This window comes from Anser cygnoides, chromosome 2 (genome assembly GCF_040182565.1).
Source record: "Anser cygnoides isolate HZ-2024a breed goose chromosome 2, Taihu_goose_T2T_genome, whole genome shotgun sequence".
NCBI lineage: Eukaryota > Metazoa > Chordata > Aves > Anseriformes > Anatidae > Anser > Anser cygnoides.
Window position 1 is genome coordinate 89,782,104 of NC_089874.1, and position 12,897 is coordinate 89,795,000.

The 12,897-nt window shown below is 42.4% G+C and overlaps 1 protein-coding gene across 10 annotated transcripts in view; it reads left to right on the top strand.

The window, feature by feature from the left end:
* The first annotated feature begins 1,039 nt into the window (after positions 1 to 1,039).
* Positions 1,040 to 12,897, top strand: part of IKZF1 (IKAROS family zinc finger 1) — a 74,507-nt gene continuing 62,649 nt past the window's right edge. For 2 of the 10 annotated variants that reach the window (XM_066992601.1, XM_048076395.2), the window contains exon 1: positions 1,577 to 1,884. The gene's annotated coding sequence lies outside the window, so the exon portion shown is untranslated. Of the gene's footprint in view, positions 1,056 to 1,576; positions 1,885 to 2,455; positions 2,669 to 6,345; positions 6,869 to 12,897 lie in introns of those variants that run through there. The other 8 variants (XM_048076389.2, XM_048076390.2, XM_048076394.2 and 5 more) reach the window with 8 other exon arrangements.

Consider the following 12,897-nt stretch of genomic DNA (forward strand, 5'->3'; position numbering starts at 1 on the left):
CATTTTGAGGACTGTTTGGTAAGACTGCTATAAGAAAGCAATGGATGGAGAATGGTAATACACTTCAATAGAAACATTGTACCTCCTGCAATAAAAATTACTGTTTGTTATTAGGAAAGAATCTGAAGAAAAGCTTTGACTGTACAACCATGTTAGATGCTTCCCACAATAGATCTGATAGCAATGGGAAAATATCTGTAGTAGGTTTGGTCTGAGAAGTTTTAGCTGGTAACACATTAGATGACTGTAAGGCCAGTTGTCCTTTTCCCTGTGCATTGCCCTACCTTATATCTTTTGCAACCCGCTTTGGCTCATACAAAATTCCCAGTGATGTCAGTGGAAATACTGCAGGAAAAAGGACCGCAGGAAAGATGACTGGCTCCTAAGGCAAGGGTCTGAGTATATGTCTGCACCTACAGCTTAGCAGACCTGCTTGAACTGGCATCACTGGGACATTGTGGTTCTCCTCAGGCATCCACTGCTGCTGTCCCTGCAAGGAGCCTGCCAGCAGCTGTTAACTCCCATGGGCTTCAGCCATAAAGGGATCCTCACAAGATCTTCTGAGTCCCGAGGGCTCCTATGAGCCGATAACAAACCTCAGCGCAGCGACGTGCGGAAGATGCTAGACATCTCACAAGATATAAATTCAGCAGGATCAGCTCGCCTGTGTCCAGCAACTTGATTCTGACCTTAAATACTCTTATCAAACGCTTAACGAGAAATTGTGGCTTGTGTAGTGTGAAATCTGCCTTTAAGAGTGCGTGCCGAATCGGCTTCCCCCCATCAGCTGGGGCAGGCTCAGAACCGCTGACCTGCGGGCTCTGTGGGAGCTGGAAGGCAGAAAAGCCTCAAACAGCTTCTGAAAGCACGGCTCTCCTGCGAGATGTCAGCCCTTCCACTTCAGAATATCCGGGCAGGACACGTGCATCTGGGGAAAGCTGCCGCGTCCTCGAGTTAACCAGCTTCCACTTTCCAAGAGGGCGGTCAGCCAAGTTCTCCTTGCCCGTGTTCCCCAATCTCGCTGAGGCAGAGCCCCCTGGATTTCCTGGAGAAAGGTACTAACTGCTTAGGGCACGGTGGCACCTTTTCCTGAATTTGTATGTTTCTTTCTTTCTTCCTTTTAAATGTCTGTTTCCCTATACGCAAACCTGCTGAAACATGTGGGGGTCTTCTGGAATAAATAAGAGGAAAATTTGGCTCTGGGTTTAGACCCGGTGAGACCCGTAAGGTGTGCTCACGAGCGGTGACAAAAGGAGGGCTCTGCGTTTTGGCCAAGATGCACTGAGGAAAACCACTGCTTATAAAACTCAGAAGCACCCGAGCATACCTGGCTCTCCTGGAGTGCACCCAGGTATCACCCGCTCCGTGCGCACACGGCAGTGGTGTCTGCCGAGCTTCCTAGGGGGAAGGAGTGCTTGCGGTAAACCCCCAGGTGCAGCCCTGCCGCTGCTGTCCTGAAAGCAGCCCGGCTTTGCGTTGGAGACCTTATTTTGTCACACAGTATAAAATTTTAGTAAGGGAGCTGTTAGGAGAAGCTTACATTGCAGGGCCCTCATCTTTCAGATGCTTACACGCTGCCTCACTTTGCGTCTCCGACCTGTCCCTTGCAAGTCACCGAGGTTACTCACACGCGTAGTTACCCACACGCCGATGGGTTCTGTACCATGAGAGCGCAGATGAGGATAGGATGTGAGAAAGGAAGTATTATTGTCCTCTTCTCGCAGATGAGGAACTGAGGCACGGCCAAAACGAGGGCCCGATCCTGCACGGCCGCTAACTGCGCTCAGCCGCCGAGCATGTGAGCCGCTTCCCCCGGGCTCGCCGTGCCCCCCGAGCGCCCTGCAGGGTCTGCATCGCGGCGCCCGGCTCTCGCACCGCTTTTCGGTGAGTTACTTCGGATCCGGCGCCGGAGCCACTCCCCGCTGCCTCCCGCAGCCCCGACCCGGCCGGGGGGAGCGGGGACCCCAAAGGTGCCGGGGAGAAGTTGGTGGGAGGGTGAAGGCGGGGGGGTGGAGGCTGGGGGCCAGCGGTAGGCAGGTCCGTCCGTCCGTCCGTCTGTCCTCCCTCCCTCCCTCCGCTTTCCTTCCTTGCCTCCCCCATCCCGTTTTTTTTTTTTTTTTTTTTTTTTTTTTCTTTTTTTGGCTTAAAACGCCGTCGGGGAGCGGAGGCGCTGGCTCCGGGAGCGCTGCCTTCACGGAGCCGAGCGGAGGTGCCCCTGTTCCCATCATCTCCCATCATCTCCCATCACCTCCCCATCTCCCATCATCTCCCCATCTCCATCTCCCACCATCTCCCATCATCACCCCATCCTCTCCCCTCTCCCCGCCTTTCAGCCCCCGTGGCTCTGCTCCGGCAGCCTCATCCCGGGGACCTGCCAAATTAGCGGGGCGTTTCAGGGAAGCGCAGCTGCCGGGGGAGCCGCTGACTGCCACAAGTTTTGTCCCTTGTCACCCAGCCGGGGGGCTCCGCCGCGGGGTGTCCCCCCCCCCCCCCCCCCCATCCCCGTGCAGCGGCTGCCCCGCTCTGCCGGCGCTGCCGGAGAAGATGCGCGCGGGCACCCGGTGTGCGAGCCCTGTCCGCCGCGGCACTTGCTTCCGAGGAAACTTTTAATTTTGCGCCTCAAGAGACGGACTGCTTCTTGGATTACTTTCCTGCCGTGGTCCAGAAGGTAGGGTAGCGCTGCCAGGCGCTCTGCGCCCACGGTTCTTACATGTTGGGATGGCGAGAGTACTGTGTCGGGAAACATTTGTGCCTTAGGTTTGCAAGTGTTCTCAGGAAAGGGATGTTTTGTGGAATGCAACAGTTCCTGGACTAGCATGGCCACTAGCTTCAACTCTGTGAATGACTGTAAAGGACGGTAGTGTTGGTTTTTCTTTTTCTTTTCCTTTCCCTTTTTCTTCTTTTTTTTTCTTTTTTTCTTTTTCTTTTTTTCTTTTTCTTTTTCTTTTTCTTTTTCTTTTTCTTTTTCTTTTTCTTTTTCTTTTTCTTTTTCTTTTTCTTTTTCTTTTTCTTTTTCTTTTTCTTTTTCTTTTTCTTTTTCTTTTTCTTTTTCTTTTTCTTTTTCTTTTTCTTTTTCTTTTTCTTTTTCTTTTTCTTTTTCTTTTTTTCTTTTTCTTTTTCTTTTTTTTCTTTTTCTTTTTTTTCTTTTTTTTTTCTTTTTTTTCTTTTTTTTCTTTTTCTTTTTTTTTTTTCTTTTTCTGTCTTTTTCTTTTCTTTTTTCTTTCTTTTTTTTCTTTCTTTTTTCTTTTCTTCTCTTTTTTCTCTTCCTTACATTAGGTCTTCTTACACATAGAAGCGCAAATAGCATTTTCACAGGATTTTGTGCAAGGATAAGAAGTTAGAAGGAGAGACCTTCCTGACCAGATAGTTTTCTTTTCAATAAGTAGACGCCACAGAGGTTGTGTGCATATGCATTTATTGTCCAGCAGTTCAAAACAAAAAGGTATCTAATCCTGATTATAATTCATGCCTTCACCTTTACAACCCATTTGCTAGACTTTAATAATCCAGTTTTAAAATTAAAGGCTGCAGTGCATTGTAAGGGTCAAATCCTTTAAAAGACGCACTCTGCTAGCTTTCAGTTGACTGCTCACATCAGTAGTTACTCGCGTGAACAAGGGAGTACCAAATAGTATGTCTGTCTGTTAAACATTATAAATGATCATTGAAATGTAGTGAAAACTGTTAATATATTGCAGTGAGAATCCTTCCAAATACTTTGAAAGACTTTATCTGAATCACCTCTACAGGCGGATGTCGTGACCAGCTTGCTGCGCTGCTCTCGCCTTGCTGTTGAATCACATAGTTTAAGGGGCTGGGAGTTTTCCTGAAATTGAGAAATTTGAGGATGGAGTGCCTTGCTTATATTAAAGGGTAGTTTCTTCTGAATTTCACAGATCACAGTTTTACCCTTAACTAATTTTATTTATACTTACTCTTCTTCTATTCTCTAATGAGAGAAAATTTAAGACAAAAAAAAGTGAAAATAGATTTGTTACCATGCAAAGGCCCAATATTCCTATTCATGGGTTAATATAACAGTAGCAAACAGTAGTTCATCCTATGTGCCTTTTCCAAAAGGTGTCATCTCTCCCATGTAGAAGACTCTTTTTAATACTGACAAGCTTTCCTTTGATTTTTAACTCATAAATGTTTGTTTTAAAACTGAGTGGAACTATACTGCTGAGACTGCAATATATCCCCACTTGCTCCTTTCCTCCCTGCCCACCCACCCCAAAGGACACCTCAATTCTGAACAAAGCTCTTCCAAGCTGCAGTATGATGGGCTTTTTGCCTTATTGCTGTATCAAAGCCTTTGAAACTGCTGCATGTGGACATGAGAAACCAAGCGTAGACCATGTGCAAGTACTCTTAAAATGATAGCTGTCCTTAGCAGAACTGCATGGGGAAGCGTCCAAAATACTGCAGAGCTCTGCACTTTCCTTAGTTCATGTTTCTATTATCCCAGACTTGCTTCCAACCCTAAAACCCTAAAGATTTTCTCACAAATATTAAAATTGGTGACTATCCATATGTTTGGGGGGGGGGGGGGGGGGGGGGGGAGATAGGGTGAGTACATTAACCTAAACCCAGAACTCAATATACTGCAAGTATAAAAACAATAAGAAATAGAAATGATGTGCCTTAAGAGGAGGTGAATTTAAGATAAAAAGCCAGGAGAAAGCAGGCTTATCCACTGAGAATATCCAAGCGATCCATACAGAGGTCGGTGGCAGCCCAGTGCTGGTCATCCTCAGGAGCCAGGGTTTCAAAGCTAATGCTCTCTGTTTATCCGCGAGAGTCACCCACCTTCTGGGTATGACTTCCAGGGGAAGTAGCAGGCAGGCAGAGGCATAACGTTGGATTTTGTTACTGTCCTAACTCAGCCCAGAAGGACCTGTGGACCCCGGTGAGGAACGAGTGATCACGGATCTCTCTGACCCAACACAGTGATGGGAAGACAGGGCATGGGGCTAGCTTATCTCCTTGCCCTTTGTGCCCACGATAACTTGGAGGAGCTTAGGCATTGCTCCTATACACATCGTTTGTCCGGGCCGAGGACATCTCAGGCTGGCTGCCCAAGTCCCCGTGAGCATCATGAGCTTACGGGTTTTTGTAGGTCACACGCGCAGGGGTGGCAGCGGAGAGAAGCTGGTCGTACACCTGTGACTTCCCACCTGCACTCCTGGCTGCCCGTGCTCACTCTGGGAATAGTCTGGTGGCATGTCCCATTATGCAAGCACGAATGATGCCTTTGTCATTTGTGTTACACGCAGCGCGCAATAAAAAGGTGATAGTCTCCATCCCTCCATTACCGTAGCAGTTTTTCTTTCCCTTGTGGAGGTTAATACTGAAAATCTGGTTTGCTTGCCACTTCCACCACATAGCTATGCAGAAATGTAAGTGCAGAATCAATCCACAGAGTTTTACAACAATACAAAACTTGTTTCTCATAGTTAAAATTAGATAACTGCAAAACAAAGCCAAAAAAAATTCCAGACATTTTATTTGAGCTTAGGTACTTCTCACACTAACAGTGCAACCTTACAGAAAACAAGGAAATGTGTCCAGTTTGTATTTAAGCAACAGAAAATGAGGAAGGGCATAATGAATTGTATGCTAGATCTGGCAGATCATTTTTGGCAGCTTTTTTTTTTCTTAAAGTCCAGAGGATATCAAAAGTCATGGATCACAGCCTAATTGTGTGGCTCCTCGTCAGGAAAAACTTCCACCGAGGACTTGTGGGATTTTATTTATATGTTTTATGTGTAAAAAGAGCTGGGTCCACAGTGGATTTTATTGTTTTACAGTCAAGATTCACATATGTATTTGATTACATTTTGACCAGTCATTATGTTCTACTATTATTAAAAGTAATAGAATTAGACCAAAGAAAACATAATAAAGTAGTAAAATGCAGTGTAGCAACAATGGGGTCTTTAGAAAAAGTTGTCATCTTTATGCGTGTAGAGAGGGATATGTTGCCGACATTGTAATGGACTCCCATGGAATTCCCCTTTCAAATCGACAAACCCCACTTTTCTAGGAAGTATAAGATCACCCAGATGAAAGGTTTGGGACCGTTTTCTTCACAGAATCAAAAAAGAAGGGGGAGTGGAGGAGGTTGCACTGCTGGAAAAACATCAGATGGTTAAATGCGTTTGCTAGATACATTCGGAAGAATACCAGGAATCTATTGTATCAGTTGAACAGTGTGAGGTGAGGACTCTTTTCAGTTTTTCTGGGAATATGATTCTTTGGGATTTTTATTTTTTTTTAATGCCTGCCACACAACGCAGGAGTCAAAAGAAGAAAAATTTACTCCTCACTGGCATTTTTTCTTTAATCCAAAGATTTATATAAATTTTTTTATCTATTTTCAAGTTGGAGAGCTACAGCATTTAGAGAAAAGTTTGAATTCCATCTGAAGCAAGACAGGCAGCCTTGGACTTCTCGGTTTTATGTCAGTTTTTAAACAGGAGGCTACTTTAAGTACCTTCCACTCATCCAAGGAGGCTGCACAAGTTTCACCTCCCTAGTGGCTATCCAGCAAAACTGACTTCAGCTGGGAAACTCCCCGCTTCCAAGGTCAGCCACGGTGCGTTGTCCCTAAGACTGTAATCTATACATAAACATAACATCAGCTCGGAGTCAGCAAGAGTTTTGTTTGCTCCCTAAACTTAAACAGCATTATGATAGCCCCAGAGGCTGTGCTGTGATGAATCTTTATTAAAAACCCAACAACGTTTGCCTCACCCTTTTCCTTTAAGACCCACCTTCCTCGATGCTTTAAACTCGTGGACAAGAAGAGGCTGCAGGTTTTTTGCACTGGGCAGGTCACTGCCAAGGCAGTGTGGTGACTGCAAAGGTAGGTCCTAGTCCTGGAAAGATACGTGCATGTTCTTAACTTTATTTGTACCACTGAAAATTCACGTGGATGGGACAATGCAGGTTTGGGACCTTCATGGCACACTTGTGCTTCTGGTATAAATGCCTCAAAGGGCTCAGATTGCAGTTTTGAAGAGCATTCACACTGGAATTGTCTTTTTTTTTTTTTTTTTTTTTTTTTTAATATGGGAAGTGTCTACTACTTCTTTAGCTTATTTTGAAATATATTACATCCGAATGATTTAAATTTCTTCTTCTGATCCCAGTTGCTCTAGCTTTCTCAGTAAAAGAAAAACTTGTTCTGTATGATAGGTTTGATTCCCTGCTGCATTGCTTCATTTTTCTGCTTGTGTCAACTCACTGAGAACAGTGGAGTAATTGCAATATAAAGCTGGAATTGTCAGTAGTGGATTGGGTCCAAAATATTTGCAAAAGCAAAATGAGTTAACTGAAAAATGTAGTGTGGAGAAACTTGCTAATTCATTTCAATTATAGTAATTTTAGGAGTTATTTTTAGGTTTATTTGGAAAAAAAAAAAATCACACAGATCTTTAATATGCTTATTCAGGCTGATAATGTCCTTTAATAATCCGTAACAGCTTGAACAGTTTGGAGAGAAATTAGGAAGCAATTCTGAGATCGTGAAGCAGAGTTATTGAAACCTCCTATAATTTGGACAAATCGACTACTGATATATTGTTGGGGATACTTGGCAATAACAATTCGAGACATAAAGAGGCCCTTTTATTTTTTCTCAGTTGCATATTTAGATATGCATTGCTAAAGACATCCTCTGCTTTTAAGCCGTACGTATGTATATACATGAATACAAAAAGTTCAGTTTTGCATCTGTTACTTGCTTTCTTTCGAGTGAGAGCTCTGGAAGAATATCCAAGAGCTCCGTTTGGTCACTGGAAAATGTGCAGTGTTCTTAGATTGAGTGCCTCAATTTACACATCTCACCTTTTTTAGTCAGTTTATTTGTATGATGGAAATGTGTGCATTTTCCCTGTCATGGCAAATTTATTTCTCTTTTCTTCACTAAAAATCAAGCAAAAAGGTGACAGAGTTTAATGAGTTAATAAAACGTGGCCTTAATTAGGAAAATTACCTTCATATTTTTCTCATATTGTGCAACTAATTTTAATGATTGGTTACAGTTCAAAAACTAGAAGGAAGAACCTTTTTCATATTTGCAAGGATTTCGAGTCCAGCCATTTGCACACAGTCACTAAAAGACCTTTTAAAAATCCCCTTTAACTACAAATTGTTACAAAAATATGGGTCAGTACAGTAGAATGTTAGAAGGAGTACATATGGAAAACACATACATGCATACAAGATACACTCTCTATCATTTGTCAGTGCTTGTACAAAGAATTCCCAAAGAACTGAGAATTATGTAGGATCTCTGAGACAACTTTTTTTACACCCTCACAATTGTTCACTAACATGGAAATTAATTTTACATGTGCCAGACATACAAATGTTTCAAATCTGTACTGTTAGCAGAGTTCTTTTCTTAATCTTGTGTGTTGAATTACAGAGCTTCCTTCATTTTGCAGACAGGAGCTCTCCATTGAAATTTGACTGTATGCTTATAATTGTATTGTCAGTTCGTGTAGTTAACCAGAATTTACACTAGGCAGGAATGGAGAAGTGATTGAATAAACTAAACATCTCCCTAGACTTCATAGAAAACTCTGAATATGGAATTAATGGAGAGGGAGAAGAATAAAGGGAGAAAAAATGATCCACTTGGTTTTAACCTTTTTTATTTTTAATGCAATCTTTTAAAAGACCTGGGGGGTGTTTTTAAAACAGCATTGGAAGGACACTGAAGTGCTAATTGTGATTCTCTGTTTTTAGTTTTCAGAAAAGGACCACCCCCCATCTTTGTAGTTATTATTTACATTGAGCAGTGTGATGAGGCGGAAATTAAAAATAGAATTAAAATGGTTCTAAAGTAGAGTCATTCACAGAGATTGTGAAGTCTAGCATATTAAATTACAATAATAAAGCTAATTATCAGCTGCTTGCTGAGATATTGAACACTTTTAATTAAAACTAGTTTGTAGGATTCTAGCAATTTTCTTCAAGTATTTCCACTGGTTGTGCAATACATACTACTTTTTACCCACATTTGACAGCCTTCCTGTTTTGTGCTCAGTCATTTGTAGTAGGTAAAAGTCATATGTGAAGGTAAAAGTCTATGGAAAAAAAAGTTACATTATTTCTTTTTTTTTTTTTTAAAAAAAAAAAAGGAAGCTCAAGATTAAATACTTCTACAGGGCTGTCCTTGTGCATCCTCTCTCTTGGTTATCACTTCAAACCCATCAACTCCAGTGGATCAAAGGGGCTTGTTTCAAGGCCATCTGGCCATGCAATGAGAAATGCAGCTGTATTACAGGTCTGTAGGTAGATGCAACTCCCAGCTTAAAAACAAAAAGGCTGATGACGCAGTGTATATAGCCCTTATCACCTGTTGTTAATGTGCAAATTCTCCCACGGGGTACACTGTGTGCTATAGGTGTTCAGCTGGTGCTGTGTTTTCCAGGCTGCAGCCTGGTTTTGCTTTATTTACTTATTTATTCAACTTCTTCACCTGCCATGGGAGGTTGAATCTAGGACCCGTCTTCGGTGCTTTGCTTCAGTTTAGGCTGTAAAGTGGGTTGGGGTTTTACGTTTTTGCTTGCTGTTTTGGATTTTGTTTGCCAAAGCCATGGCCTACATGACTAGGAGCCAATGAGACGCGTCAGAGACCACAAAGAGGAGACACGCTCTCACACGAGCACTCGGCCAGGGCCAGCCGCTCCAGCGACCTGTGCAAGCGGTCCCTTTTCCTGCTGCCAGGCTGCTTGCACAAGTTGGGGTTGCGAAATCGGCCATTTCCGCACCGGGGCTGTGGAAGCAAGGCTGGGGTTGGCCAGGTTGCTCTTTTGTTTTATCACAGTTAACCCAGAGCTAGCGCAGCTGGAGAGTGCGTGTTCCACGCTCATTCTGTGCTTTCAAAGGCACCTGCAGAACACAGGTCCTCAGCACAAAGTTCTCACCCCCCTCCAAACTTCTCAAAAGCTCCTGTTCTCTGCTCTAAGGCTTTGTGGAAAATCGTGCGTGCGCTCGAAGGGTGTACGCAGAACAGAATTGTTCCTTCAGGGACCTTTCTGTTTACTCAAAGGCTACACCTACAAGTAGGAAACATGCAACAGGACGTGCTGTGCATTTATGTACTCCTTGCAGCACCAGAAGTAGAGCTACATATAGATGGAAGGACAGCTCTGAGTTTAGGTGTGCTGATATAAGTCCAAACGAACTCCACAAATGACTAAATTGGTGACTTCATGTCCATACCGTAATGCCACTGGGCTGAGTGTCAAGCACATCTTTTTGCAGAGAAGTCAGTAACTACATAGCTGGTAAACAAAGAAGAAAACATAATAGTTAGTCTTTGGCATTGGATTAGGTCATCTCATTGAATTATTTCGTTGGCCTTAAGACAGTAGGGTTTGTAGAAGGACTGATGTGCTTATATATTTGTTTGGATTGATAATGCATTGCATAAATGCTAAACATTCGTTTTCCCAGAAAGGTTTACTTTTGAATTTGCATCATAAAGCAGGAGATGAAATAATAAACTAAGACTTGCAAGTAATTAATTTGCTGTATTCTGATAGATTGGAAAATCTTGACCTTGCAATGACTTTATCCTATTTACACACAGAATCCTAAAAGATCCCAAATTCATTTCCAGCTGTAGTTTACATTTGGAGTAAGCGAAGCAGTGCCTCAGTGATTCATGGGACCTTCTCTGACATATACTTAAGACATAGCACAAGTTGTCTTGCAGAGAGTTGCAAGGAGGGAAATCAGTCAAGTGTAAATTTTCTTTTGGGCTCAGGATGCTGCAAAATCTGGACAAATACTGGCTAATTTAAATCCAAAACTTTTGTGTGATCGTGGTCAGTAAGGTGCTTCCTTTTTTTAAAACAAAATCAGCATAGCCTTTCAGCTTTAGTGTGTGTTTATTATTAATTAGCTCAATAGCTTACGACTGCAACATTTGATTCTTTTTCCAAAACATTAGAGTAGCTTTATCTGTGATCTGGTATTTGAATTGTGGAGAGGAAAACACACAGGTTTGAGTTCTGTGCCTGAAAAGACTTCGAGAAATGGTTATATATATTTTTGGTGGGAACTTGGGAGCTCTTTCAGTAAGGGAGCAAACTTTGAAGCTCTTTGGATTCCTAAACACAAAGATCTGGTATCACCTAGGTGCTGGTCCATTTCCTGCTATAAATGAGAGCTATACGTATTCACTGTTTGTGAGTAAGACAGCTTTGGTGAGCTGCCCACCCATCTTTTGATTTCTAATGTGGGCTTCTAATGTGGGCTCCTAAGTTACCTGCTAATGCAAGCAGATGAAAGTGCATTGAAGACAGTGAAGTCGAACATGCTTCTTATGCTAGTGATAAACTTGATTCTGTAGATACAACTTGCAATGAAAAGTTGTAAAACATTTTTTTGCATGACAAAACAAAGAGAGTCCCATGTCATAAACACTTCTTAAAAAAAAAATAAAAATAAAAATGTTTGTAAAGGTCTGTTAATTGACAAATTTATATCAAATAGATACTTTGGTATAAATCCTGATATCCATACGTAAGGCTGTCTTGTGCTTTCCTGGAACCTGGTGTCAATATTTCTGCTAGAGCAGAGGAGGAAAGGGAGGCAAACATAGGTCATAGCTTCCTATTCATAGATTTACTATGCCAAAGCCAAAGAGGTGAATTCCACTTTTAGCACTTAAAATTTAGCCCAGGCCACGTTATGCCCAAGTCCTGTTTGAAAAACATGGTAACGATAACACAGCCCAAACCAACACACTGTTGCCATTGCAGAATTGGGGGTGGAGGGATGCCCTGCCATGTTTATTTTGGTGATACGGAGCCTACACTGAAGTTAGCTGCAATTTCATTGGTATTTACCAGATACCATAGCGTAATATAGTGTAGGAGTGTAATTTTCCCCTGTGAGTGGTTCAGAACATCTTTAGGATTTTTTTAAGTTCTTTTTTTTGTTGTTGTTTTATCCATTTGCTTAGTGCTTGTGGATCTTCATCTACATTTAGGAACCACGCTTAATTGTTCTAAGTAATCATTAGAGGAAAAAAATCTTGCCCTCCTCAATTTTCCACTGTCTGTATTTTTCTTTCCATGTTTCATCCCCAGGAAATGGAAGAAAATTAATCTCTGATAATGGAGGGCATCAGTTTTAGGACAGACGGTAGTCTACTCTCACAGAAAGTAAGCCAGGGAATATTCCATTGATAATAATATAAAAAAAATAACAACCTGTACTCCAGTTTACCTCCCCATTTAAGAACTGGGGAGTGTTTTCAAATTGAATTGTGTCTGATGGCAGCCAAAGGCAGGAAGGAGTACAACGGAAGTGTGATGCTGAAGTTGCACAAATGCTAAATGCAAAGCTTGTCATGCCAAGGGCAGGTAAATTCAGGAATACTGAAATGGAAGCATGGCTTTTAAATACTCTTGTCTGCAAAAACAAACAAAAAAAAAAGTGGCAAACACCGTCGATTTCCCTAAAGAAGGTATTTTCTCCTTTGTCACTTCCTCCTCCCATTGTCATTCCCAGTCCTGCCGAAGCCCTAAGCCGTTGTGAAAAGGCAGGTGCAGTAGGAATGAAGTACCCTTCATGAATGTGATTCCCTTCTTGTGGACATTTTCTTGGGATGCTTTCTGTGGTTGGCTGAGGTTCACTGTATTCTGTGGAAAAATGTGTAGTAATCAACTGATTAATAGCAGCCAGGTGACCCATGCAGGCAGTAATAAATGCATGGGCATGTCTTTTTTTTTTCTTTTTTTCTTCCTTTGTGTTCAGTCATGCTTGCAGGAGAAATCAGGGACTGAGAAATGTTGCAGTATACCACCTGCCATAACTGCACCTCATTTCCAGTCACTGAGCAGGCTACCATTATAGAAAGGTGTTGGG